This window comes from Mustela nivalis (genome assembly GCF_964662115.1).
Source record: "Mustela nivalis genome assembly, chromosome: 8".
Classification (NCBI taxonomy): Eukaryota; Metazoa; Chordata; class Mammalia; order Carnivora; family Mustelidae; genus Mustela; species Mustela nivalis.
In genome coordinates this window covers 55,744,282-55,772,054 of record NC_139027.1, presented here as the reverse complement: position 1 = coordinate 55,772,054, position 27,773 = coordinate 55,744,282, and the positions used below count along the sequence as shown (strand labels likewise).

General features: G+C 40.6%; 1 protein-coding gene across 1 annotated transcript in view; it reads left to right on the top strand.

Moving 5' to 3' along the window:
• MEIS1 (Meis homeobox 1) overlaps positions 1–27,773 on the top strand; it is a 677,893-nt gene that overhangs the window by 472,314 nt on the left and 177,806 nt on the right. The window lies entirely within an intron of this gene.

Genomic DNA, 27,773 nt, shown 5'->3' with positions numbered 1-27,773 from the left:
TTCTCCGTGTGTGGGTAACACAGACAAAAGCGTGTGCACAGTCAGTGAGAGCAGAACCAACTCAGCCAACCCAGAGTGACATGCTGTAGCTACAAGACTGGTCTGTGGTTTGTAATAAGAGGCACAGTCTTACTGCATCCAAATACGGTCACTAGGTTCTTACATTAACATGACCGGTTAACCAAGAGCATATAAATAAATTTAGATTTCTCTGTGCTCCCTTTAAAATTTCAGAGGCAGTATTGTCTTCCTCTGGGACATATACAAAATGTAGCTGGAGAAGAAGTAAATTATTGAATGAGCATTGGTGAATTTGTTCAAAAAGCGAATTTCTTTGAAGTCTTTTTCTAGTTTAATATTCTATAGCTTTTGAATGGGACTTTCCACATATTTTATACATTTTTTCTATAAATGTATTTTATAAATGGATATGTTTACACACACACACAAACACACATATATGTCTGACTTTTATAGATTTTTTCATGAACTGTCTCTGCTTTGATATCCTGAATATACTCATCTCAGCCTTATTTTTATCATTAAGCTAGAATATTAGATTTTATCATTAAGCTAGAATATTAGTTTTTATCCTCTTCAAGGACTGAGGATTGTGTTTTGAAGACCACCACCTGCAAACCCTTTAGGAGGTGCCATTGGTACTCTTTCTGACATTTTAATAAATAGGAAAATAAATGCTGCCCACCAAATTGTCTAATGTCAACACTTACCTCATCCAAAATGAGTGAGTCAGTTTTAATAGATTTACAGTATGTGCTGAGTACCTACATTTTTTTCAACACCAATACACACAACTTCTTTTCTCCCCAGGCTTTAGTCTTCAACACTGTAACTCACCTCATTTCTCTGTGCCTCAGCTAATCTGTACTATGGGGAAGGTAGATTTCATGATGCTAAAATTATCTTTCAGTTACGGGTCTCTACGATCAGGAATTTCTCTGAATTTTAGTTCCTTCATCTGTAAAAGAAAAAGGTTAATTCTACATGTAAGTGATATCATGAAGCATTTGTGTTTCTCTGTCTGGCTTATCTCACTTAGCGTAATGCCCTCCAGGTCTATCTGTGTTGTCCCAAATGACAATTATTTCCTTCCTTCTCATGGCTGAATAATATTCCTATGTGTGTCTGTCTGTTTATACCATATCTTCTTTATTCATTCTTTGCTGATGGACAAATACCACATGGTATCCCTTATGTATGGAATCTGAAAAAAGAAAAAAGTGAAACTTACAAAAACAGAGTAAAAAACTGGTTTCTAGGCCCTGGAGGGGTAGGGGAAATAGGGAGAGGTTAGTAAAAGGGGACAAACTTCTGGCTACCTGATGAATAAGGTTTGAGGATCTAATGTAAAACAGAGCGACTAGAGTTGGTAACACTGCATTAAACAATGGAAGAGTTTTAGAAGAGTGGTGGGTAAATGGGGGGGGGGGGTCCTTTCACAATGAATATGTATATCCAGTCTTCATGATGCATACTTTAAATATCTTACCATTTTATTTGTCAAACAAAAGTCAATAAAAATAAATGTATTTTTAAATGTTTTTAAAGAAAAAAAGTTGAACTACATGGGGGCTTTTGGGGTTTTTTTTTTTTTAATTATTATGAAAGTAATATGTGCTTGTTTTTAAAATATTCAAACAGCACAATATTTCATGAAATAAAATGATACAGTTTCCCCCATTTCTCCCGTTTTATCCACCTCCCCAACCTATGCCCCAGAGATAACCACTGTTGAATTTTTTTTTCATTCCTAACATTTCTGGTCTTATTCAAACATTTTATATTATACCTTAAAATGCAAATGAAATTTATATCATACCATTTCTGAGTTTTTTAAAACAAAACTTGATGAACACTTTGCCTTGACATGTGGGCACACCTTTTTAACAGCTAAGTAGTGTTCTGTTAAATGGCTATTCATCTTCGAGTGAAAGTATTTTCATTGCTGTTGTGGTCAGAATGTCTGTGTCTCACACCCCTCCCACCTCCAATTCTTATGTTGAAAACCTTAATGCCCTTAGTGATGGTATGAGGAGATGAGGCCTTTGGGAGGTGATTAGGTCATAAAAGAACCTTCATGCATGGGATTCATGCTGTATTTAAAAAGGCTTCAGAGAACTAGTATGTGAGGATACAAGGAGTACAATGAGAAGCCTGTAACCCAGAGAAGGTGTCTCCCTCGACCATGATCTTTGACTCGAGGCCTTCAGAACTATAAGAAATAAATTTTTACTGTTTATAAGCCACCCGATCTGTGGGATTTTATCATAGCATCCCAATCAGACTAAAACCGTTGTTTCTCTGTTTTTTTACTTGAAATTGGTGATTTCAAAGATTTCTTTCAGTGTTAAGATTCTATAGTCATATACCTACTGCTTAGTTTCCTGCATTCCCCATATTTATTCAACAAACAGTGGCAGGAACTATTGTTTGCAACTCTACATGAATGAGTTGTGAACAACCAATTGTGAACATATTTCCCATATGCAAGCAGACTCAAGTTCCAGTGGCTGCCTTCTTTGCAGCAGCCAGGAAAAAAATAGACAATGGATAGTAAGGAGATACCCAGAAGTCACAACTCTGGGAAGTCATTACTCTGGTCTACCCTATATGGGTGAATATAGTTTTCTTCAAGAAATTTGCAGAGGACCTTCTGTAATCTTCCATCTAGTGTCTAAACATCTAAACTCTCTTCACCAAAATAGTCCAATATCTTAATTTTGCCACTGAACCTATTTGAGGAAAAGTAAATTGTATGGAGTAATGTTAGGCATATTCAAAGAGACTGTCTTCTAGACTATTTATTTTATTCTTTGCAACACATCAATAGAAGGTGATATACTATTGGGATATTATTATCATTGACAAGAATTAGACATTTCAAATTCTAATTATTAATAAGAGTAAGACCTATCTATTATACAGCTGTTGCTCACTCTGTAGCAGTACCAAGTGCTTTATGTGTGTTTTCTCTGATCCTTGTAACTCTTGCAACAGATATCATTGATTCCATTGTATAGCATAGGAGAAAGGAGGAAGCCAATATTCCTCTGTCATCTGTTTTCTCCTCATAAGCTGCCCCAAAGCCAGTTCAAGAATACCAGACAAACACAAGCTTTCTATAAATTCTTAGGTAGAGATTTTAAAAAAGGAACCTAGAAGAAGTTTGGACAAGGGATAGACTTCAGTAAAGATCCATGGTTGGATTAACATTTAATATTCTTTGAACACTATTAAGTGACCACCAACACCTTCCTTCAACCTCAAGCCCTTGGAGCCCCCATGGGTGGAGATGTTCTCAATAGCTGCTTCAGCATATGATTTGAAATGTTGGACTTCAGGTGGATGGTTTTCAATTTACTTTTGTTCTGCATATTTGGAGCAACACTTTGCTGTTAAAAAGTGAAGATTTTCTCTCTACCAACCTGATTCTACAACAGCATCACACACTGTCCTCTGCTGTAAATGCATTTCCCTAAATGCCAGTCAACACTCAATTACCCACATGAGGATTAGCCATGTCAGAATTGTCTCCTGCTAATTTTTAATCTCCAAATGAATTTTTCCTGCTGCCCAGGGTGGCCTTTCCTGCCAGCCATAAGTGTCTATTCAGAAAGTGGAGTTAATATTAACAATAACTCTTAGAGGATCTAATTAAGGGATGTGAATCTGCTGCCAAAAAATTTTTTAAATTAAAAATACGATACCTCCTCAGGCCAAACAACAATGATTTGGGGATTATCTGTTGCATAGGGTTTTCGGCACTACCACTCCCTCCCACTGGCATGTAGAATTGAGAACTGGCTGCCCAACATGTTTTCAGTGTCTGTTTTAGGAGTGAAGCTGTTGATTAGCAAAGGACTGTTGTCAAAGCACATGTCAAACTTGGTAATTATCATATTTTCTTACAACAAGTTCTACAGCTGCTCTTCTATGGTTCATTTGTCTCTAAAATTTGGGAAATAATTGCTTTCGGTTAGGAATTTACGAGAGCAAAACCAGCTATTTGAGTCCCAATGATTAGATACTTTGCATTTTCTAGAGGATGATCAAATCATGACCTGACAGGAATTTTAGGTCTTCTAAGGCCCTATCCAACTCCTCTTTTATGAGCACTTTCTGTAACCACCAGAACCAGATTCTTCAATACTACATTGCCACAACCGCTCCCCAAGAGAATGTTCTGGTGAAAATAGAAATTGTCAACATAATGCCAGTCAAAATTCCCCAGATTTGAGCCCTTGCATTTTCTAAGGGCAAAACAAAACAACAACAAAAACAAAAAACATGAACTGTTCTAGCGCAAGGGGAAATTCTCAGGTACTTAAGAGTGATAAATACCTGATAAATCCATTGAGCAGAGTGCCTGGCAACAGTGCCATGCCTTCCTAACAAAGACAGAGAGGTTTTTGTCCTTGTGAAAGCATCAGGTAATACCATGCAACCAGAAAATGCCAGATTTCATTTACATCTCTTGTGCAATTCTTAGGACCAATGCAAAGTTTGCATTCTACTTTTATAGAAAGTAGTGTTTATGTTAACTTGAAATTGCTTTATAAATTTTTCTGTTAAATTAATGCCCTGAGGTGATTCATAGCCTTTTCCTACAGTTTCGCATACCACCTGGTATACAACCTCACTTACCCCCTAGGGATCTGAGGACCCAAAGTCATGAAACAGTGCTCTTAAACAAAACAAACAAACAAACAAAAACTTTTCGAATGATGACTTCAGATATCAGTTTGGGCAACAAGGGTGTATTGCTGGACCCCAATGCATGCATAGACGTGGGTGCCAAGCATCCTGATTTCCTGATTCTCACCTATAGGAGAGGCAAGATTTCTGGTTGTTTCTTTTACTGATGACTGTCTCGGGGACCAAAAGATTATTTTGCTCATCCTTCTTACAGACAGACTCTTCAATGAAGCTATCTCTTCCAAAGAAGTGATAGCTACCCAGGGTAACAGCATTAACTTTGCTGCAGAACTAGAACCAGACTGCCCACTTAGCACCACTTCGAGGGAAGAGGAAAATGTGTGAAACCCTCATTCTGATTCTCAGAAACATGGTAGTCCACCATCCCTGGACTCTCTCTTTTTTATTTGTCTTTTCTTGTGGCAGAGTTGGGCCAGAGCCTACATCCTCCTCCCTCTTTCAGCCTATCTGCCACCAAGGTCAACCATCATAAGACGAGTTCAAAGCATTCAAACAAATGAGGGGCAGGAAATACCTTGCAGTGGCCCCAGAACTGCCCCTATTTCTCCAAGCTGCTTCTGCAGATGTTGTTTCAAGATTAAAAAAAATTTTTGTTTTGTTTTTTTTTTCATTTGCTTTTTTAAAAAATTAACTATTTTTATTAATATATAATGTACTATTTGCCCCAGGGGTACAGGTCTGTTAATCGTCAGGCTTACACATTTCACAGCACTCACCCTAGCACATACCCTCCCCAATGTCCATAACCCAACCACCCTCTCCCTACTTCCCCTCCCCCAGCAGCCCTCAGTTTGTTTCGTGAGATTAGAGTCTCCTATGGTTTGTCTCCCTTCCTATCCCATCTTATTTCATTTTTTTCCTTCCCTACCTGCCAAGCCCCCCACCCTGCCTCTCAAATTCCTCATATCAGAGAGATCATATGATAATTGTCTTTCTCTGATTGACTTATTTCGCTCAGAATAATACCCTCTAGTTCCATCCACATTGTTGCAAATGGCAAGATATCATTTTTTGATGGCTGCATAGTATTCCATTATATATATATCTCTCACATCTTCTTTATCCATTCATCTGTTGATGGACATCTAGGTTCTTTCCACAGTTTGGCTATTGTGAACATTGCTGCTATAAACATTTGAGTGCACGTGCCCCTTCAGATCACTACGTTTGTATCTTTAGGCTAAGTACCCAGTAGTGCCATTGCTGGGTTGTAGGGTAGCTTAAAAAAATTATTTTAAGTAACATTCTAAACCTCTGTGGTGTTCCTTCCACATATTTTACAGCTCATAGAATACTGTTATCTTTTCAGGCCTTTCTTTTTATTCTAACTCTCCAGAAAGTTTAACTAGATCCATGGGTCCAATTGTCATCTAAAGACAAATGTCTCCCAGGGATCCACATCCAGCCCAAATCCCTCACTGCACTCCTAGAGTCACCTTTCCAGTCACCACCTGTATGCTTCCCTCCTATGTTGAGCACAGCACATCTCCATCCTGGCTGGTTATTTCTCCATCCTGCCCCTGACTTGTTTTTTCTCTAAAAAATCATTCCTTACCTACACAGGGCAAAGAAAACCAGGGTCTTGTCACATCCAATTTTTTTTTTTCCTCACCAGCAGTCAACATTGTGTCTGGCACATAGTAAGTACTCAGTAAATATTTTTAAGTGAATTAATGCACACACTTAAATGCACCCCCCCCCAAAAAAAGATGAGAAAAACTTTAAAGACGTTATAGAGGGGGGTGCCTGGGTGGCTCAGTGGGTTAGGCCTCTGCCTTCCGCTCAGGTCATGATCTCAGGGTCCTGGGATCGAGCCCCAAATCGGGCTCTCTGCTCGGCAGGGAGCCTGCTTCCCCCACCCCCTCTGCCTGCCTCTCTGTCTACTTGTGATCTCTGTCTGTTAAATAAATAAATAAAATCTTAAAAAAAAAAAAAAAAGACGTTATAGAGGAAGGAATTAAGGATACATACTGGGAAATTTTAATAAACAATCCATCAATTTAACTGAATACCTACTGCTCTCTACTGAGCGCCTCCTGTGCATCCAGATCTACAGGAAATAGAGGCACTGGGTGAAGTATGATCTCTGTCTTTAAGAATCTAGGTGGGGAGAGGAAACTATACACTTGAAACGCCCTTGGTCAATACAAGCCATGGTGTACCTAAGGACTAAATCTTGTGGTACAGACGCTAAGCCCAGAGAAGTTATGGGCTTCAGAAACACCAGTCGGGAACAGAAAGCTTTAATTAACAGTAGAAGAAGATTTCATGGATGGTGTGAGAATATAAAGAATGGACAGAGAGTAAGACTAAGAAGAGGTTCTAAAAGAGGAACTAGGGAGAAATGCAGGGCTCAGAATGCAGACACAGGCATGGGCGTGGGGGTGGCAAACGGGGAGAGGTTTCCAGGACTGAAGAAACCAGCTAAACAAGTCCATCTCAGCTAAGCCATCCCGTTGTTAGTAGTATAGGATAAGCCTTCTTGACTGAACACTGATCATATTCCCTCTTCATATAAAACTCTGTAAAATCCTTCTGTAAAGAGAAAACACAGACAGTGGGTGTCTTGGTTCCCTCAATTAATGCCAGGCATCTGAGAAATTTGGAGATATACATCATGTCTCGGACTAGCTTGAAAATATTACCACAAAGTGTCAAGTGACATTATAGTGACCTGAATACTAAAGAGCCAACGAGGGGTGATTTTCTCAGGAAATTGATTTAATATTAGTTGCAAAATTGCTTCTGTTGTTTCGGTTGCCCCAACATCAAATCAAATCAAATAAATCAAACTGCTGTTAATAATGTTGTTGCTGTTAATAAACTTATAACAGGAGTTTATTTTCTCTTAGAAGTAAAAAAATGGGATCTAACTTAGATGGATTCATGGAAAGGGGTTATGATGTTATTGGTTCAATTGTGTCTTTCCCTTGTATGTATTTTTCCACATCACATTTGATTAGGGGACGACTTTGACATTAAAAACAATTACTCTTCCAGTCCCTCCGATTGTTATTTTGGAATGCTCTATATTTTCCCCAGCCACTCCCTCTTTGTCTCAGCCATGATGGCTTCCATTCAGTTGGTTCAGTCTCTGAACAAAGTCCAGTCCACCTGGGCTGAATTAGTTAGGATGTATGTTTGAGTGCTGAACTAGACTCAGTGATTTAAATAAGAGAAAAGTTTGTCTCATTTTCATGGTCGATTTGTCATTATCATAGTGTTGAAAACCCTTTCGTGGAGCTCCGCCATCCCCCAGTGTCAGTTTTGTTCACTCAGACAGTAGTGCCATCATCCTCTCTTTCATAAGGACGTGGAGTGACTACCATCATTAGCTCTCAGAGTCACAGAAGGAGTAAAGCTCTAGACTGGACTCCTATGACACAGTGGGACAGCTAGTGAGATAGTGCATATTTAAGCATAAATCTTATGACAGTTTAATTTGTCTACACAAGCTCTGACTTACAACTGGTAGGAGACAATGTGCAGAGAGAAGAGTGCCCATTCCTTGGAATCCAACTTGATTAAGAAATGATATGCATCACTTCTGTGAACATGTGATTAGCCAGAATATCACACTTAACTGCAAGGGAGGCTAACAAATGCGGGTTTTAGCTGGGTGTCACATTTTCCCTAAATCTCAGCATCATGGAAGTAGATGATCAGGGAAATGACTTTCATAGAAGATGTGGAGAAATTAATTTCCCAATTATCTAGTCGTACATTTTTCTGTTTAAGGTGGAGTACAAATATACATACATTTTCACAAGATAAGATAAAGACCAAAAAGGCAATAAATAAGTCAGAAGTAAAATAGGACTTCAAAATATGATTACCCAAAAGAATTACCAAAGCATGCCCTTTCCTGTGGAGTAAACTTGAGACTAGCATTCAGGGAGTCCCAGGAAAGTGAGGCTTGAAAGAGAAGGTTGTTTTCTGGGGCAAGCAACTAAGGGCAGAGAGAACAGTAACTAACCTGCCTTTCTGTGAAGGGCATGGCTGATGGAATTAGGGGTCTGATATCCAGGTTAGGTTTTCCTTTCTTGTTTTGTAATTCCTCTGAGTCATCTTCAACTTCCCATCTTCTGTACTTGAGGAATGAAGGATGGAAGAAGGTTATGTTTTTGAAGCAACAAGAAGAAACAACTCGGGGTGCCTGGGTGGCTCAGTGGGTTAAAGCCTCTGCCTTCAGCTCAGGTCGTGATCCTAGGGTCCTGGGATCAAGCCCCGCATCGGGCTCTCTGCGAAGCAGGGAGCCTGCTTCCCTTCCTCTCTGCCTGTCTCTCTGGCTACTTGTGATATCTGTCTGTCAAATAAATAAATAAATAAATCCTTAAAAAAGAAGAAGAAAAAGAAGAAACAACTCTTAGTGGAGGAGATATGCCTGGGGAATAAGCTTAGAGCAGTGGCTCTGATGGAGAGATGGTATGCCATGGTTAGGAAGATGTAGCACTCTTTGGAAAAGCCCAATAAATATTTGGGCGAGAACTTTTTCCAAGTTAAATAGGAAGGAGAAATGGGCTTTTGTTATTTGTGTACAGAGAAACAGAAGGTGGAGTTGGGAGGAGGTCGTATGACACAGAACAGTGCAAAACCCTGCATACACTTCCTAGAAATGGATGACCAATCTGGCATCACCCCTTGGGCAGGGCTACCAGTCCTTTTTTTTTCCTTTCTTATCACCCTATGTTCTGGTTGTTTTATGCTTTTGTATGAGCTGAGGCTGAGCCGAAGTCACTGAGGCCACTTCTTCCATAGTTAGTGGATGCTGCGGTATCCTGCCTGGATCCCTTTCACGAGGAGCTTTGTCCATCCCACAGTTGCCCTCTTCTGTGGAGAACTGTGGATGAACGGGAGCCAGCTCACCTGGAAGGTCATCTTCACCTGATGCCAGCAACCAATGCGTGACTAACACGAAGTGCGAAATACCAGGTCCTTTGCCCCAAGAGAGGACTTGTTACATGGGGCAGTTTCTCCTCCACAGTTGCCTGCAGACTGAAACGACTGTCTAGCTGAAACCTGGTCCTTGTTTTGCTGTCTTCCTCTGGTCTCCCCTATCTCTCTCACATCCCTTCTTGTCAGAGCACTTTCCCGCTAAAATCACTTATCCAAGAATGGGACACGGGACACAGCTGGAAGAAAATGGATTCTGGGCAGATCCATAGTGCTCAGGGGAGAAACAGGAGAAACCATGAAGTTTATAGGTGACAGGGGGAAACGGGAAACTCAGGAGCCAGATAGGGGTGGTCGGGCCGGCATGAGGGCTGCAAGACAGTGACAGCAGTGCATGGAGAAGGAGGGGACAGGGGAAGTCAGCAGCAGCAGAGGTACCGTGACAGCAAAACTATTTCTTCTGTGACCTGGCCCTCCTCTAGGGACACACCCTGTCCAGTGCCTGGTCGGTGTTGTATTCCTAGCTCCTGCAGAACCAGACATTTCGGGGATGATTCGTGCTTGAACTTGCCCATTCTGTCTCGGTAAGAGGAGGTCCGCTGGCTGATCCATTTGTTAATCCCCAGGATTAAGCTCACACAGAGAATGAAAACACCACTAGGGGAGAATTCCTACAGTCTCCTGCTTGCAGACAAGATTGGCCTGCAGCTAATGGGCATGCTCAGCTCCGGTAACTACTGTAAACCCTGGGTAAAGTTGGGGTGGGGTGGGGGCGGGGGGGAAGCAAAAAGAGAGTCGGGGGGAACTGTGAGAGGGAGTGAAGAGGGACAAGACAGAGGAGAGATGGTCTCCCTCTCTCTCCTGCAGCAGCACCTGGATAGCTTTCTCTGCACTGAACGTAGAAGGAGACTATTTTAACATCATTGGTAGTCAGAGAATGCAAGGCCCCCTTGATAATATTTTGAGCAGAAGTAGTTTGAGGAAGCAGGGGGAGCCTTCTTTACCACTTGGGTCATCATTCTTCATGCCCTTGAGATAGAGAGAAAAAAAAAATCATGGGGAAGACATCATCACTTTTCTTGTATTAAAATGATTCATCCTTGGGTTTGCTCTACATGAATGTATCCCTTCATGACCTTTTGAGAAAAGGATCTCAAAATCAGCACTGAAATTCTGAGGGAGGTTCTGCAGGGAGTGTCTTACTGATTGGGTGAGAGAGTGTTGGTGAATTTTGGAGACTGGTGGGAGATACCGTATGCCTTATTGCAAGTTCAAGCCTCATTAAATACAGTAGGTTGCTAGAATGCATTCATTCATTTAACAGCTATTTATCAGGCATCTTCTGTGAATCACTCTTCGTACTGATACCCAGAACTTGAAGCTCTGTGGCTACACTTCAGTCTGGTCACACAAGTTTCAGTGACTTTCTAGGAACAGGGGTGGACCAATCCAGGAGTACAGGAGAAGGTAAACTCCAGGTGTTTGTGAGTGTAACATACAGCAGTGTGGTTAGATGTAAATCTGACTCTGCATTGCTCCATGACAACCTAATTCATCCTACCTTGCAGTGCCTGCTCTTCCGGTATTATCACAGTCGGGACACCCTAGGAAAAAGATACGGCAATGACCGAGAGCCCCGTTCATCCCGTGTGTCTAATGCTTTCCCTTTCCCAGTGCTGATGGTAAGAGAAACAGACTCTCATAGTTGAAAGTGATTGTTGATTACCTACTCCATCTTCTCCTCTCCTATCTTTTACGTCATCCTACTTTTGGCTCGAATGCTATTTTACAATATCCCCACCTGGGAATATTGATGTGAACACTCTCAGGAAGGAAGTTGCACCAAACCATTTTTTATTGAAATCAGTGTTTTAAAAGGATGGTTTAAATTCAGGTGAACTCTGTGGATGTTCTCTCATCAGTTTACTCCTTATGACCATCTTTCTCTTGAAGTCCTTGAATGTATTCATAATGGATTCTTTAAAATCCTTGCCTAATGATACCAACATATGAATCATCTCATGGTCTCTTTCTAAGGCTCTTTTCCCACTTGATTGTGGATTGTATTTTTTTTTTTCTTTACATGTTTAAGCATCTTTAATTATATACCAGACAATTTGGAAGATATGTCATAAGATATTTGATTATCTTCTTTTTAAGCATATCGGGTTTGTCTTATCAGACAAATTATTGGTATAGTTTATTGATACTCATGTTTAGTTTTATTCATTAACATAAATCCAACAATTTATTGTTGTTGGATTTTGTTTGTTTGCTTTTTTCTAGGATAGGCACTCTGGGGAATGGTTCTCATTCTTTTATAAAATATGGCCTTTCTAGGAGAGTCTGAGGAGTCTGAGTGGCTCTGTAGTTAAGCACCTGCCTTCAGATCAGGTCATGATCCCGGAGTCCTGGGATCAAGCCCTGCATCTGGCTCCCTTCTCTGTGGGAAGCCTGCTTCTCTCTCTGTCTGCCATTCCCCCTGCTGTGTTCCCTCTCTCACTGTCTCTCTCTCAGTCAAGCAAGTAAATAAAATCTTTTAGAAAAATTAAAAATAAAATAAAATATGGCCTTTCTAGAGTCTCATCTAAATACCCAAAATCTTTCCTCTATGGGCCAGAACTCCAACATCTTCCTAAACTGCTTAGCCTCTGTTATTACTCTTCCGTTTTTATCCCCACAGCAGTTTATCTGTACCATGTCTCATGGAATTTCAACCTTTATCTGCAGAGCCTAGCCTTCAGTCAAGGAATTTTCATAAATTTACATGCCCTTGTGCCCAGCTCTCTTCTTCTCCAGTACCCTACCCAGGAAACTCCAGCTACTTCAGGAGCCTGGAACTCTGATCTTTTTCCCTCAGCTCAGCAAGACCATTGTTCTATTTGATTCTACTTCCTTGTCCTGTAACAAGAAAGTGCTCCCAGGCAGAAAATATGGCTCATCTTGTGTATTTCCTTTCTCGCAAGGATCACAGCCCAATGCCTGTCATCCAGTACCTGAACGCAATTGCCTTATTTACTTGTCAAGTTTTATAGTTCTCAGTGAGAGGGTGAATTTGATACTAGTTACTTAGTAATGGTTAAAAGCAGAAGTAAACATACTCTCTTAAAAAATTGCCAAAGTGCCACCCCATGTTGAGGAGCTGGGGACAAGCCACATCCTGTGAGATGGCAGAACAGAGAGAAGTCTTTAAGTGGATTTACCAACTCTGTATCTCTCATCTCCCAATTCCTTGTCACATGAGATTGTAAATGTCATATTGCTTAAGCCAATTTTGGTTGGATTTTCAGTTATTTGTAGCAAATATCAGTTACTTGCAGTGACTGATACAAATTATCATGTCTAAGCGTTCTTTTCTCAAGACCAAGCAGCCCTAAATGCTTTAGGCAGTTGTCACAAGATACTGTGTGATCTCCAGTCCTCTCAAATATCTTGTCTTAATGAAGATAGTGCATGAAAAATTGCGATTAACTCAAACCCCTGTCCTGAGATAGTGGTGTGTGTGTGTGTGTGTGTGTGTGTGTGTGTGTGTGTGTGTGAGAGAGAGAGAGAGAGAGAGTGAGAGAGATTGATTGAGAGAGAAATTGCGCTCACTCGTTATAACAAATTCATCCAGACGGTGGAATCATGTAGCATTTTATTTGGAAGGGCCAAACAGAGAGGTCATCTAATCTAGTTCTGGGTTCTCAGCCTGGGATTCACTGAGATCAAAGGATGTGAGGCTTGGGGTGAAATTAGGTGTAACACATTTTATATCCACTTTGCTAAGAAGGAGATCCATAGCTTTCATGGTGGTATTTTTTCCCCCCCTATGGTTCTGTGACCCCATCACCAATAATTAGAAGTCACTGATCTAGACCAGACTTCTCATTTTCTAGAAAAAGGAAGGTTATCCAAATAAACTGTGACTTCGGGAAAGATTTTTCCAGAATTGAGACTTTAGTCAAGGATACCTAACTCTTTCTAAGTTATATTCAGACAAAATTCATTTACTGGTAGTCTTTTCTTCCCCCTTGTATGAAGAGTAGTAGAGGAATATGGATTCACAAGTCAGCCTGGCTCTGATAGTATTTGCTTGACCTTGCACAATGCATTTGTTTCTCTAAGCCTGGGCTTCCAAATCTATAAAATGAAATTTAAAATAACATTCTGGTATCCATCAGAGTTCTTTGTTTTAAGTAACATAAACTAATTGTGGCTGCTGATTTAGGTAAGAGCGAATTGATTGCAAGGATCGGAGGGAGCTCAAGGACAAGACTTCTGTGTTGCTCAGCTCCAGGAACAGCACCTGTATTATATTTTCTGTTTCTGAACACACCAGGAAGGCGGAGAACCAGTCTCAGAAATAGCAGAAGAAAGGGTCTAGACAATAGCCAGAAGCATAGCCAAAAGGAAGCCACAAAGTTATTTAGATAGGGACTTTGTCAGTGGAGCTGCTCACTCTGAATAATAGGGTCTGTCCATCACTGCTGCTAGCCTTGGACACTGGATGCCACAGCCTACTATGCAGCCCCTGCAGACCCTGGAAATGAAATGCTGAAGCCACCTATGCCACCATTACTCTAGAAATAAATTATCTACTTACCTCCTTTTTGTATCTCAAGCTATCTTAAAGTCTGAGCAGGTACCTCTGTGTTTGGCTGAGTGTAGGTCTCATGTCCATACCCGAGGGGCAAGCGAGTCTATGGCAATAAGTATCTGACCTTTTTCTGGCTTCTATGCTGGGAAATTCCATCAAAATTCATATTTTAAGGAATTTCTCAAACATCATAAATGGGTTCAAAGACCAAACAACCCTCACAAAATTAACATGGAACAATTATTCTAACTTAACAGAGTCAGTGTAAGGGTTAAATAAGATAATATATATATTTTTAAAGATTTTATTTATTTATTTGACAGAGAGAGATCACAAGTGGGCAGAGAGGCAGGCAGAGAGAGAGGAAGGGAAGCAGGCTCTCCGCTGAGCAGAAAGCCCGATGCGGGACTCGATCCCAGGACCCTGAGATCATGACCTGAGCCGAAGGCAGCGGCTTAACCCACTGAGCCACCCAGGCACCCTAAATAAGATAATATTGAGAGAGTGCTTAAGAAATAATAAGTTTAATTAATGCTCATTTTCATCATTGTCATCTTTATCACCATCATCATTATTAATGTAAGTCAAGTAACCTATTCTTTACATTATACCAGTGTTGGTCCAGCTTGTAACTGAAAAAGGTTAAGGACTTAAAATGATTTTATTTCAAAAAATGGGGGAAAACAGGGGAATTTAAGGAAATGAGGAGAATGCCAGAAGGGATAAATACAGGTGGAAAGACTGGTGGAGAAAGGCATAAGGAATAGAAATGAGCACTAATTACAAAATTATTGATTCCTGGAAAGGAATGTGTTATCCAGGAAGAAAAGGAAGACATGACCTGGAGGCCGAGCAATAAGGAGACTCACATTATTCAGAGTTCTGGATCTTAGGGATGACCTTCCCCATCCAAGGCACTCATGCTGAAAGTACACAAAAATTAAAGATAAGTGGAGAGGCTTAGAAATAAATACTTTTTGTCTTTTTGGAATTAACCCTTATAGCTTTTATCAGTTTGGTGGCAGTGATGGTGGTGGTGGTGGTGGGGTGTGTGTGTGTGTGTGTGTGTGTGTGTGTGAGAGAGAGAGAGAGAGAGAGAGAAAGAGACAGTTTATTTTGTTTTGCCTGAAACTTACAGGAAAGAATTGAGATCTGAATTTTAAGGAATTTTCGATCTTTTTTGGGAGCTGCCCTTCCAACACTTCATTCTTCTTCTCCCTTGGAAGTACATGCAGGTACACAAGCCACCACTGGGATTGGCTGCAAAACAGTGCCTCCCCGGGTATTCCCAATGGTCTCATTTGTGCTTAGCTGACTTCTAATACTTGTTGGAGGATTCTAGTTAAAATGTCAAAAATAATAACAATAACTCTAGAATAGCGATTCCCAAGTCTTGTAAATAGAAGTATAAATATGTGAAACCTTCTTGCAGTCAGTCAGCATTGCTTGTCTCTTCATCACCTCCTTTTTTGTTTGCAAATTGGCCCCTCCTTCTCTCTCTGGGATTCTGTTAGGGCTATCAATCAAGGGACTCCGCCTCTCCTTCTCTTGCAGAAGTGAGCATGTGATTCAGGCTGACCAATCAGATTGCCTTCTTCACCTCACTTAACCCCTGTGGTTTAGTCCAGAGGTAGACCCACGGAGTAGGGCTAGGCAATCTGAATTCTGTTTTGGAGTTTGATACGGAAGCTGGCATAAAGTCTTTGATGAGTTCCCAACAGTTTAGGACTGTGGAATCAATGTAGCGAGGACTGTGACCCTCTCGTTACCCCATGGACAAGCCTACCTGAGAATGAAGCCAAGAAAAGGCAAACAGAGTCCCACGTGTCTCTGAGCTACCTGAGCCAGTAATTTTTCTTTGGCCTACTATGAGTTGAGTTTTTATTGCTGGCATTGATAGAGTACTCTACCAGACCTTCCAACGTCCACAAAAATGTTTCAGAGTCCTATGGGATATGAGCTGAACTTTTGGTATGGCTTGAGAAAATGTTTATGATGAAAATGACTATAATCTCAGTAAACCTTTTCAAATAACTCGGTGTTAATCATAATACCATCTTCTGACATTATTATAAAATAGTAATCTATGTGACACATGTTAGTTATTCAGGTTCTAGAAAATGCTTACACAACAAGTGGATTACTGGACCCCTCCAATAATTTTATTGCTCCTCCTGCCCACCCCACCCCCAATCCAAGATTAAGAATCACTGCTTTTAAGTTCTTATACTTCCCATACAATACCAAGGAAAAATCTTTTCTAAATTTCACCATATTTTAAAGAGCCATAAACAAACCCTTGCCCTCTTTTATAAAAAGATATCAGCAGAGAGCTTTTTGATAAACTTTTGTACCCAAAGAAGCAGAGTTTGGTCCAAAAGCTCCAAACACAGAAAGCCACCATCTGTGAGGACACAGGTTCCACCTGTGGGCCCAGAGAGTTCAGGAACTTGCCTGGGAACCAAATGGGGCCACCCCCCATCTGAGGAAGTCATCAATATTCATGCAGAATCAGAGGTTCAGCCAGCAGTGTGATGGCATGCAGGTCACACTCCCAGGACAGAAACTGCTCTTGACGTCTGAACGCGGTGGCAGGGGCCATTAGTGATCTATTAGACATTCTACCAGAAAATTCCACCAAAGCTCCCTTTTCTATTAAAAGCTGCCTCAAGAAAATGGTGGAAACCCCAACAATAAAAGCAACCATTTACTAGGAAGGCCAATGCGGCCTTTCAAAAAGCTGACTGAATGGTATGAAACTCACTAGCTGTTCAATTTCCTTTTTGACCTGTTTTTAAAGTTACAACAATTTTCAAAGCTATTTATATAGCTGAAGATCTCTATAAAAATTTCTACACATTTTCAATTTAACAAAGAACAGACTTCTAGACCATGTTGGGGTCAAGAGGGACTGGGAGTGAGGTGAGGGAAGCCCATTATACCCTACTTCAATTTAGCTATGAGAAAAGGGAGTTCCACTACGCTGGAAAAACATCGATCCTTCAAGCAGAAATGTTAGCAGAAAAGTAAGGGGCAATAAATGCAGGTCTGAGCCCTGTAGCAACTTGATCAAATGCTACCTAGGCCTTTGGCATCCGAATGGCCCAGTAGAGCTAAGATGATTGGAAATGGTTCCTTTCAGCCACTCGTACCTTAACCGAAGTCTGGGCAATTCCTCTTTTTCCACCTTCCAGCAGCGCAGCGTGGCAATCTCTGACTTGAAGCACGGTTCCTGTCGTGGGATCAAATGTTCAGATTTTAAAAACTAAAGTTTGATGTGGATGAACAACTGCCTATAAAACGCATTAAGCTCTTTCCCTGTAATGTATTTAATTTCACACTGACTCCCGGTATCGCCCCTGAATGGATTACGGCAGGGGGCCGCCATTGTCCCACTAAACCACAGGGGTTAAATAATACCTTGGTGTCTAGAACTGCTCCAGGACCATTTCATACAGACTAACACATGAAATGAATACCCAGCTTTTCTGCAAGTGATTTAGTTCGGTTAAAAATAAGGACATGTTGAATTGGTTTACAGTACGAGCTCATTTACGGCACTATTTGGATTGTACTTTTGCCTACAGTAACATTTGCACCTGCATTTTGCCATTTCCAGCAGCGGGGCATAATCACACACTTACTGCTCCAAGGCGTTTGGTGCTCTGAGTCTATTTACTTAACAGCCCGAGGAATAATACTCCACTCCAGGGTCAGCCACTTAAATTTGGCTTTGTGTTTAGATAATGATACTGTGTTCTTGTCCAAGCAAGGGGAAATGCGATAGATAAGCTCCAACACCGCCCGCCCTGCTCCAAGTTGACTTGATTCTTTTTCAAGAGCACTTTCAACCTTCAAGCACGTTTCCAAAGTTATCCCCTCACGTAGGCAGGATAATCACCTCGTTTCATGAAGCACTTCTCAGGCCATAGACACTGGAATCATTTGAGTCTTAGCCAGATGGGGCCGGGAGGAGGTTTTACAATGAAGCCGTTTCTCTCTGGCCCTTTGGTTGCACCTGTAGCATAAACAACCACGGAGAGGGGAGCACTTTTAAAGCCACTTAGCTGGGGCTCTGCCACTATGGGTTTTGCTTCAGTGTCTGCATTGGTTTGGTACTTACTCTAGCGTGGGGAAGCAGAGAGGCATTCTGGCACATGCTAGAAGCCCTGGGCAAGCTCACCTTGCCACTAATTATACAATTGTAGATGCTTGTTTTTTAAAAGAGGTTTCCATTGCAAGGGACTGAAGAGGGTTCTTTTATTTCCTCTGTATTGTTGTTGTAATAAAAAAAAAAAAGTTAGGAAAGTATTAAAGCTTTGCTCATCTTTTTTTCTTTTTTTTCTCTTCTTCCCTTGGCTTTTGAGTCTGAAAAGAATGCTGGAAGTCATCAGAGGCCTGGTTGGAATAGAGAGTGTTAATTCTTCCATATCTAAGCCTCTTTGTCGAAATTCCCTTTGTCTCCTGCCCCAAGTCATTAAACACTAATCCCATCACTCTCCCTAATCCCATGCACTGGAGCTGGAGTTCAGTTTCCGAAACTGTCTTTGTGGCTCTCTAATAGACAGCTCCTCTGGACTGCAGTTGGCTCAGACGCATTTGGAGCGTCCCATTTCAGCCCCTTAATGAAGTGCCCTTAATGAATCTTTTCCTCCTTCGTGCAGCGAGCATGGGCTTCAATTGGTTTAGTGTTAAGTAGGGGAAGATGCCGAGTCATCTCAGGGGCCTTTGCAAAATATGACTGTCAAAGGCAAAAACCTAGGAAACAAGCCATTGAAGGCTACAGCCACTGAAGTGCTCATTTAATTACTAAGGATTTACAAAAGAAAATCTGCTCTTTGTAGCTAACAAAGGACAAGGAACTAAGAAGAGATAGTAAAGGGTTTTTCCAACAAATGATAAAAGAGGAAACATGGTTGAGTAAAGCCATCAGGGTAGAGAGAGGAGCTCTTTCACGTTTGCTACACAGGCTTACCTTTCTAAATATTAGGTATGCCCAGAGATATTGAAACAGGCTTTTCTGTCCTGCCGAGAGATGGAAGCCAGAGAGCGAGCCTGATAAATTCTTCACAGACAAAAAGCCACTACAATGACAATCCACTCCACTAAGTTTAAGACAAAATACCATTTACCGGGTGTGGGTAATCCCAGGGGACTTGAAAAACAACCGTGGACGACAATGGTTCCAAGCAGATTTGTTTGCCCCCCCTCTTTTTTCTATTTGAGTAAATTGTTTACCGTCTTGAAGTTAGCTTAGATCTTCTGTCCCTCCGACACAGCAGATTTCAATCAAAACTCTGAATGGCACCTGATCACTTTACGTCCTCAAAAATATGTTGACCCAGTTTATGGATGGCTCAGCACTGTTTCTACTTCAGTGAGAATATTTATTACATGATAGAACCTGTATTATATATATCAATAGAAGATAGTCTATTTATTATAGGAGGAAATTATCTGTTAGATAAAATTGTTCAAGTAGGCGGTTTTGGTCTTGCAAATATATACATTTAAAATTCTATATCATGCACCATTTCTTTAAGTTAAAGAATAAGAAGGAAAATAAGTTAATGGGGGAGAAATGTCATTGTAATGGCCATGATTTGTTCAGTACGAAAGGCATAGGAAACAATTGACAACTTTAATATAAATGTGGCTGAATTCTTTGGTCACAGTGCCTGCTTCCCAGCAATGTCATAGCATCAACTGACCCATAAAATGCCTACAGGTAGTAAGCACTCAGTAAATAGTTTTCATCAGATTGATGAGTTAACTGATCATTTGGTTTAATTAGTTCTACAGAGTAGGCCTAGAAAAACTTGAAGTCTTTTTTAGCAAATGTATAAATGTCACTTATATCCCATCATGAAATCATTTAATACATTGGACAAAATTAAGATCACAGCGCACAAAAGGCTTAGTTTTCTGATTTGGCAACCCAAGATAGCCTTGTAAAGATGCTGTCAGATGCTGACAGCAGAGTACTAGGCTTCTGAATTCCCAAGTTTCCCTCTTAATGCCAAGGCTCCAAGCCCTCTTCATTGTGCATGGCAGGTGACATCTTGGCTTTATCTTCATTGAGCATTTCAAAAAAATTGTGTTTCCTCATTTTCTTACCAGACCTAATCGTTTTCTTTACTGTTACAAAAATAAAAACAAAACAAACAAAAACAAACTTTCAACTCCCTAATGAAAACAAATCAGATGCGTTTACTAACTGGATAAATCAGAACAAGTGACTCATCTTAGAACGAAACCACAACATTCTCCTCACAGATAAAAACAACTGCTTTTAGCATTTGGGCTGCGTTTCAAGTTCCAGTGCATGTCTACTGTTGGCAATAAAAGTTACACTTGGACATTGTTAAAATGTGCTCATGTGTTCGGCGCTTCTACTTTCCTCTTAACTGACTTGCCAAATCTTTTTCTTTGGGGAATCAAACAGTTCTTACACGCATTGAGGAAAAATTTCCTGTGCCGCATGTTTAAAAAAAAAAAAGAAAGAAAGAAAGAAAGAAAAGCCTAAATAGCATCACTTGAGTTTATGGGAGACACTGAGGCAACATGAGGTTAGCAACATGACCAGCTGAGTGCCAGCTGTCCTCGGGAGCTCCCACCCTTGAAAGTCAGTATTCCCTGAAGCTGGGCTGCCCATGGTGCATTAGATCATGATGGCTACATCCTAGCAGAACTCTTAATTTAATCCTTCTCTTCCTTTCCAGACCCTAAGTTTTTTTTTTTTTTTTTTTTAATTCTCATTTTGCATGAGCAAGCTGCATGAATCTAGTTTCAAATGAAAACAACGTTTAAAAAAATAGAATCAGGGTGGTGTATTGGGAAGAGCTCCATAAGGCTCTACACTGTGGATTTTTTTACATCCCTCTGAACTTCATTCCTTCAGCTACAGACTTGGGAGGGGGAGGGGTGGATTAGATTACAGCTCTTTTTTGGCGGGGGGGGACAGTATACGCTGGTAAAACATTTTGGTACTTAAGATTTTCTTTTTAAGAAAAGATGCCTTCTTGAACTTTTGAGTTAATAAGTGGTGGAACCAGTATGTTTTTTCTTTTGTTAGTTGTGAGCAGCATCTATTGACCTGTACCAGGAGTCCATAGTTCATATTTACTAGGGATACTTCCAACTCAATTGCAAAAAGAAAAGATGGAAGAGGAATCTTATGCATATATCAGAATATATGTAGCTCACACCTAGATGTTTATACTCCTCCACAAAGTAAAACAACAAAACATGGTTCTCTCTCTTCTACCATCTCCTGGGTACCAAGAGGCCAGGTGCTATGTAACTTGTATTCTTCTCTGTACCCCTAACATATGGTAAAGTGCCTGACACATTTTTCTGGAATGAATGAATGAGTGAATGAATGAGTCTATCAGGTTTTGGATAACCTGTGACATTATCTAAAGAGTAGTTTGTTGGACACCAGGAAGAGCCAGAACATACTGTTTTCACACTTCTTACAGGTTTTCACAGGTATGGATTGTGAGAAACAGAGCACTCTTCCATTTTGCCTTGAAACACAGGCAGTTCATAGAAGAGGATGTTGAATGCCTAAGACATTACTCAAGAGCTACCCACACTTTGTTATTAATCAGAGATATATGAATTAAAACAGTTAAAAATTAAAACATGACATTTTATTTTGCACTTATCAAAATGGAAAAAAGTTAGAAGGGGGTGATAATGCCATGTGGTTAGGATGATGTACAGCCATGAGAGGCTTTACATACAAAGAATGTAAATTGGTGAGCCATTCCAGAAAGCAACCAGACAGCACTTATGTCCCAAAACTCAGCAATTCCAGGTATCTCCTTGAGAAATTCTCACAGAGCAGTAAAGGACACATGCCATTCACCACTGTATTATGTGTGGCTGCGGTGAGTTGAAAGCAGCCTAGAAGTCCGTCTCTAGGAGAAGATGAGTGGTACTATACGCAACAGATAAAATTAGCGATAAATACGTAATATAGATGGGTTATGAAAAGTTTGTTGAGTAAAAATGGTAAGAAATGAAGTGAGATCTATAGCACTATTTAAATACAACAAACCAATTCTATAGAAATACATACAAATCCAAGTGAATATATCAAACACCTTATAATGTATATGTACTAGAGAGAAAGAAAAAGGAGTATTAGGAATGAAGGAAAAATATAGTTGTAACAAATGAGGGATCTTCCAGGGAACAATCATGGTCATGTATAAGGAACTGATGAGGATGATTAATCCACCTTTCTGCACCTGAAGTACAAGAAAAAGGAATCATTATTTTTTAAGATTTTATTTATTTATTTGACAGAGAAAGACAGCGAGAGAGGGAACACAATCAGGGGGAGTGGCAGAGGGAGAAGCAGGCTTCCCGCCACGCAGGGAGCCCGATGCAGGCCTTGATCCCAGGACCCTGGGATCATGACCTGAGCTGAAGGCAGACACTTAACGACTGAGCCAGGAATCATTTCTTTTAAGGCAAGATAAACTAGACTGTTATTTTATTCCTCTCCAAGAACATAGTACCCCTCAGAGCAAATATTAGATTTATACAACAATGATTCAAGAGACCATCCCTGCAAGGGCATCACATTTCCTTGACAAATTGGGAAGAGTCCAACAGAAGTATCAATGGTCTTCAAAATATATAAAGCAAAAATCCTTGTATTGGTCAAGACAACGTTAGCTGTCGTAACAAACCTCAGAATTTCAAGGGCTCAACACAGTATAATTTTATTCTTTGCTCATGTAACAGTCCAATGCTCTGTGCCGTGATTTTGTTCAGAGACCTCAGCTGCAACATGTGCCATCCTCAAGACATGGTTTCTGTGGTCTTCCTGAGCTTGTCCCTGTGCCATCATTGGGAAGGGAGCATGAGATGAAGGATTCCACTGGCTGTAATTCAATCAAACGGCCACACTAACCTGCAAGCAGGCCTCGAAAATGTAGATGTGGGCCCAGGAAAAAGAGAAAAACACAGGTTTTCATCAGCCAAGAGCAGTCACTCTCATGATCCTGTTGCGACGGCTTTTTCAGACATTGATGAGATACCAGCCGCCTACACATACATTTGAGCCAATGAGCCTCACCTTGTTGGTTTTTAAAATCCAAGAGAATTTAAAGGGGGAAACAGAAGTGGAAAGAAGAATGCCGTAATAAGGGTCTTACTTTCAAAAGTGAAAGGGAGACTTTCTTTATCCGAGGAAAAGTCTTTTTTTCAAAAGAAAAAAAAAAAAGCCAACTGTTTTATAAAGCATAAGAAATCAAACTTTAACCAATCTGGCTTTTTTTTTTTTTTAACCAGTAATGCGACAAGGTAAGCGCCACAGCTTTCTGGAAGGCAATACGACGGCTCATATATGCATGATCTCAGAAAGGTTCACAGCAATCCCACATTTAGGACACACAAGCAAGGGAGCTTCGTGTCTCAGAACATGAATTTTGGGGACCTCAAGACACAGGTTTAAGTCTATGTACTTACCTTGCAGCCTGAAATTGTTATCTACAAAATGAGGGTGATAAAAATGAACACCTCATCAGTTCGGAGAGTAAACAAGATTATGCATGAAAGCCCTTATTGACTACAGAGCCTGGCACAGAAAAAAACGCTCTGTAGTACTCAGGAAATAATTGTGGATGTGTGCAGCCTGGACTCCAAGAATGCTCATCAGACTCTCTAGTGGTCATTACTTACATATTGGGGGAAATCTCAAAGTGGCCTAAAAGCAGAGATTGGTTAAATAAATAATAACACATCGGGGCGCCTGGGTGGCTCAGTGGGTTAAGCCACTGCCTTCGGCTCAGGTCATAATCTCAGGGTCCTGGGATCGAGTCCCGCATCGGGCTCTCTGCTAAGCAGGGAGCCTGCTTCCTCCTCTCTCTCTCTCTCTGCCCGCCTCTCTGCCTACGTATAATCTCTGTCTGTCAAATAAAATAAATAAAATCTTTAAAATAATAATAATAATAATAACACATCAATATACATCTCTGAAAAGGTATAGAAGATAATTCAATAATGAGAGAGTTGTTTACTATATATTAAGTTAAAATATGATCATGAAATAGACTGTGAAGTATGACCCACATTTTCAGATAAATGTTTGTGAATGTATACATAGAACACTGACTAGTTGGGGCCCCTGGGTGACTCAGTCAGTTAAGTGTCTGCCTTCAGTTCAGGTCATGGTTCCAGGATCCTGGGATCAAGCCCAATTATCGGCCTCCCCACTTAGCGGGGAGTCTGCTGCTCTCCCTCCTTCCGGCTCATGTTCTTTCTCAATATCTCTGTCCCTCTCAAATAAATAACTAAAATATTTTTTAAAAAGGAACACTGATTAGAAGGATATTCCCCAAAATGCTGATAATAGTTTTCTCTGAATAGGGCTGTGAGCAGGTTACCGTTACTTTGTTTTTCTTTTATGAGCCAATACTTTCTACCTTCTCATCAGTGAACATGTATTACTTCAGAAAAATTGAACTTGCAAATTCCAGGACATGCTTAATGTGTTGGTGTGATTTTTCTTCCCTTTTTATAAGAACTCTCAAAATAGTTTAAAAAAAAAAAGGGTAGAGAAAATAGTACAGGGACCACCCTTTTCCCATCACCTAGATTTAACAATTGTTTACATTTTGCTTCACTTTTTTTCTTGCAGTATTTCAAAGTAGGCTATAATCGTGAAATGTCATACCTTATAAGCTTCTACATGAACCTCTAAAACTATTCTTTTAAGCAGAGCTAATGGTATCTTATGTTTTAGAAAAATGACTATAAATATGGGTAGACGCTTCTATTCTTTCAGATATGTAATTTTTTAAATAAAGAAAATCAATTATATGATTCTATATCTGAAGATATTATGGGGCACGGAGCCTGGAAGCCTAGCTCTTAGGCCAAGCTACACATAGACTTGCTGCTTCTCCATGAAATCACTGGAGTCCCTTTTCTCATTTGTAAAACAAAGGTGTTGCACTAAAGGATACTTTTTCAGTTTTAAAAATCATATTTTCTCTGGGGCCAAGAAAGAAGCAAGTGAATTTCCACAATTAAAATTGTGGGGTAGGAACAACACCAAGGAGCTAGCCTTAGTCATGGGAGTGGGGAGAAATTGAGCTGCAGAAATTTAAGACGAGATATTGAGAGATTTTTCTAAAGTGTTCAATAAATAAACACACCTGTGACCTTTTGTTTAAGTAAACTCAAAAAAAAAAAAAACCTCTCTCTCCCAGACATGAGTTTCTGTATTTTAATTTTTCCGAGTCCTTGCGTAGCCGCTTGACTGTTTGATTCTTGTAATTGTTTTCTTCCTGGAGCAGGGCAGTCTGGGTAGACCCTCGCAGGGAACACACCCGAGGAGCCCTCTGACTTTCAGCGCAATCAAAAGAAGGGGTGGGCCGGGGCCCCTCTCTCTACATTTGCATCACAAAACCCAGCATTCTTTCGCACATCTCTTCTCAGTAAGAGCCCCTTGGAAAATGTCAGATGCCAATCCAGCTTGCTGCTCCAAGGGCTGGGGTCTGCGCCCACAGTCTGGTAGGGCACTAGTCTCAGTTCCTCAGTTCCCTACTCCTTAAATAGAACGAACCCCCTCCCTGCAGGGAGCATGGCAAGGATGCAGTGTTTAGGACTGATTCATATGCTTGACTCATTGTGTAACAAAGGGCCAGTTGCCGCTCGGCTTGGGTGCTAATGGTGGGAAGCTCCTGCTTAGACTCCCCCCCTCCGCCTTCGGGAACAGCTACTATCGCAATCGGAGGGAATCTGTTTGCAGTCTCTGTTTTTGGAAGAGCACCAGTGAGAAGTCTGGAACCCGGCTTCTCATTTCTTCTCTGCTCTGAACTGCTGTGTGAACAAATCCCTGACCTTCCCAGGAGTCAGTGTCCTCATGTGTAAAATGGAGCACTGGAACCAATTATTCTGAAGATGCCTTTAGGGATACACAATATAATGCTTCTAAGGGCATTTATTTTTTCTTTTTCTGAGAAATGTAGTATTCCACAAGTTTTTTGAAAGTCATTTAGGGGCTCCCGGGTAGCTTAGTCAGTTAAGTGACTGCCTTTGGCTCAGGTCATGGTGGCAGGGAACCCTCTGTCCCTTCCCCAGGCTCATGCTTTCTCTTGATTATCTCTCTCTTCCTCTCAGGCAAATAAATAAAATATTTTTTAAAGAGTAATTTAATAAAAAATATACCTATTCTCTATATTTCATGCTCTATCGGCAACTTCTTCACTAGTTCCTTGTATGTACCAATATAGCCTAGCAAATTAACTATGCACATATTCCAAGATCTCCCGCTTGACTTCCAACAATGTATCCTACTGATAGACTTGTGTAAAGATACATGTAAGGTTACTTGTTATGGTTTGGTTAGTACAAGCAGAGTGGAATAACCTGAGTGTTCATTAAGTATATTGTGACGTGTTCCTCCTAACACCATTAAAAAGAATGAGGTAGGGACACCTGGGTGGCTCAGTGGGTTAAGCCTCTGCTTTCAGCTCAGGTCATGATCCCGGGGTCCTGGGATGGAGCCCCGTATCAGGCTCCCTGCTCAGCAAGGAGCCTGGTTCTCCCTCTCCCTCTGCCTGCTGCTCTGCCTGCTTGTGCTCTCTCTCCATCTCTCTAATAAAGAAATACAATCTTTAAAAAAAAAATAAAATTATTTTAAAAAAATAATGGGGTAGATTTTGGGGTGCCTGGGTGTCTCAGTCAGTTAAGCGTCTGACTCTTGATTTTGGCTCGGGTTATGATCTTAGGGTTGTGAGATCGAGACCCATGTTGGGCTCGGCACTCAGCCAAAAGTCTGCTTGAGATTCTCTCTCTCCCTCTACCTCTGCACCCCCCCCCCATTTACTCTCTCTCTCAAATAAATAAGCTTAAAAAAAAAAAAAAAAAAGAATGAGGTAGATTTATATGTACCTGAATCAGTTAAGAGTCTTTATTTTGCAAGTAACAGAAAATCCACTCCAAACTGATTTAAATAATAAAGGAGATGTATTGGGTTGCATAAGTTGGAAATCCTAAAAAACTGGGTTTCTTCTCATCTCTCTGCCTTACTGTCAAAGATAGTAGCTTCATCTGAAGCCTGGTTCTCTTGTAGTAGTGGAAGACTTATCAACCATAATTAGGGTTTCTTGCTCCATTCCAAGGGAGAAAAGAATGCTTCTGTCCCCAGAATTCCAAGTGAGATTCCTGAAGTTCATCTTGATTGTTCAGGCTTATATCATAAGCCATGAGAATGGAAAATATTGATTAGTTTTGGCCAGTCAGCCCACGGTGGCATGCTTCCCAGAAGCTTTGTAGGAAAGCACAGATAAGTAAGTGAAAACCTGCAGGGAAGTACTGAGTACTGCAGGGAAGGAGGAAAGATTTAGACACTGGGTAGATAACCATCAAATGTCCACGGTGGTAGAGGAGAATGAAATCACTTCTAAGATACTTTGTTAAATGCAAAAGGCAAGGTATAGAAGCATGAGTACAATATGCTACCACTTCTGCAGAAAAGCATGGTGACACATTCAGTGACTCTACCTAACAATAATTTTAATCTCACACACATTCATCC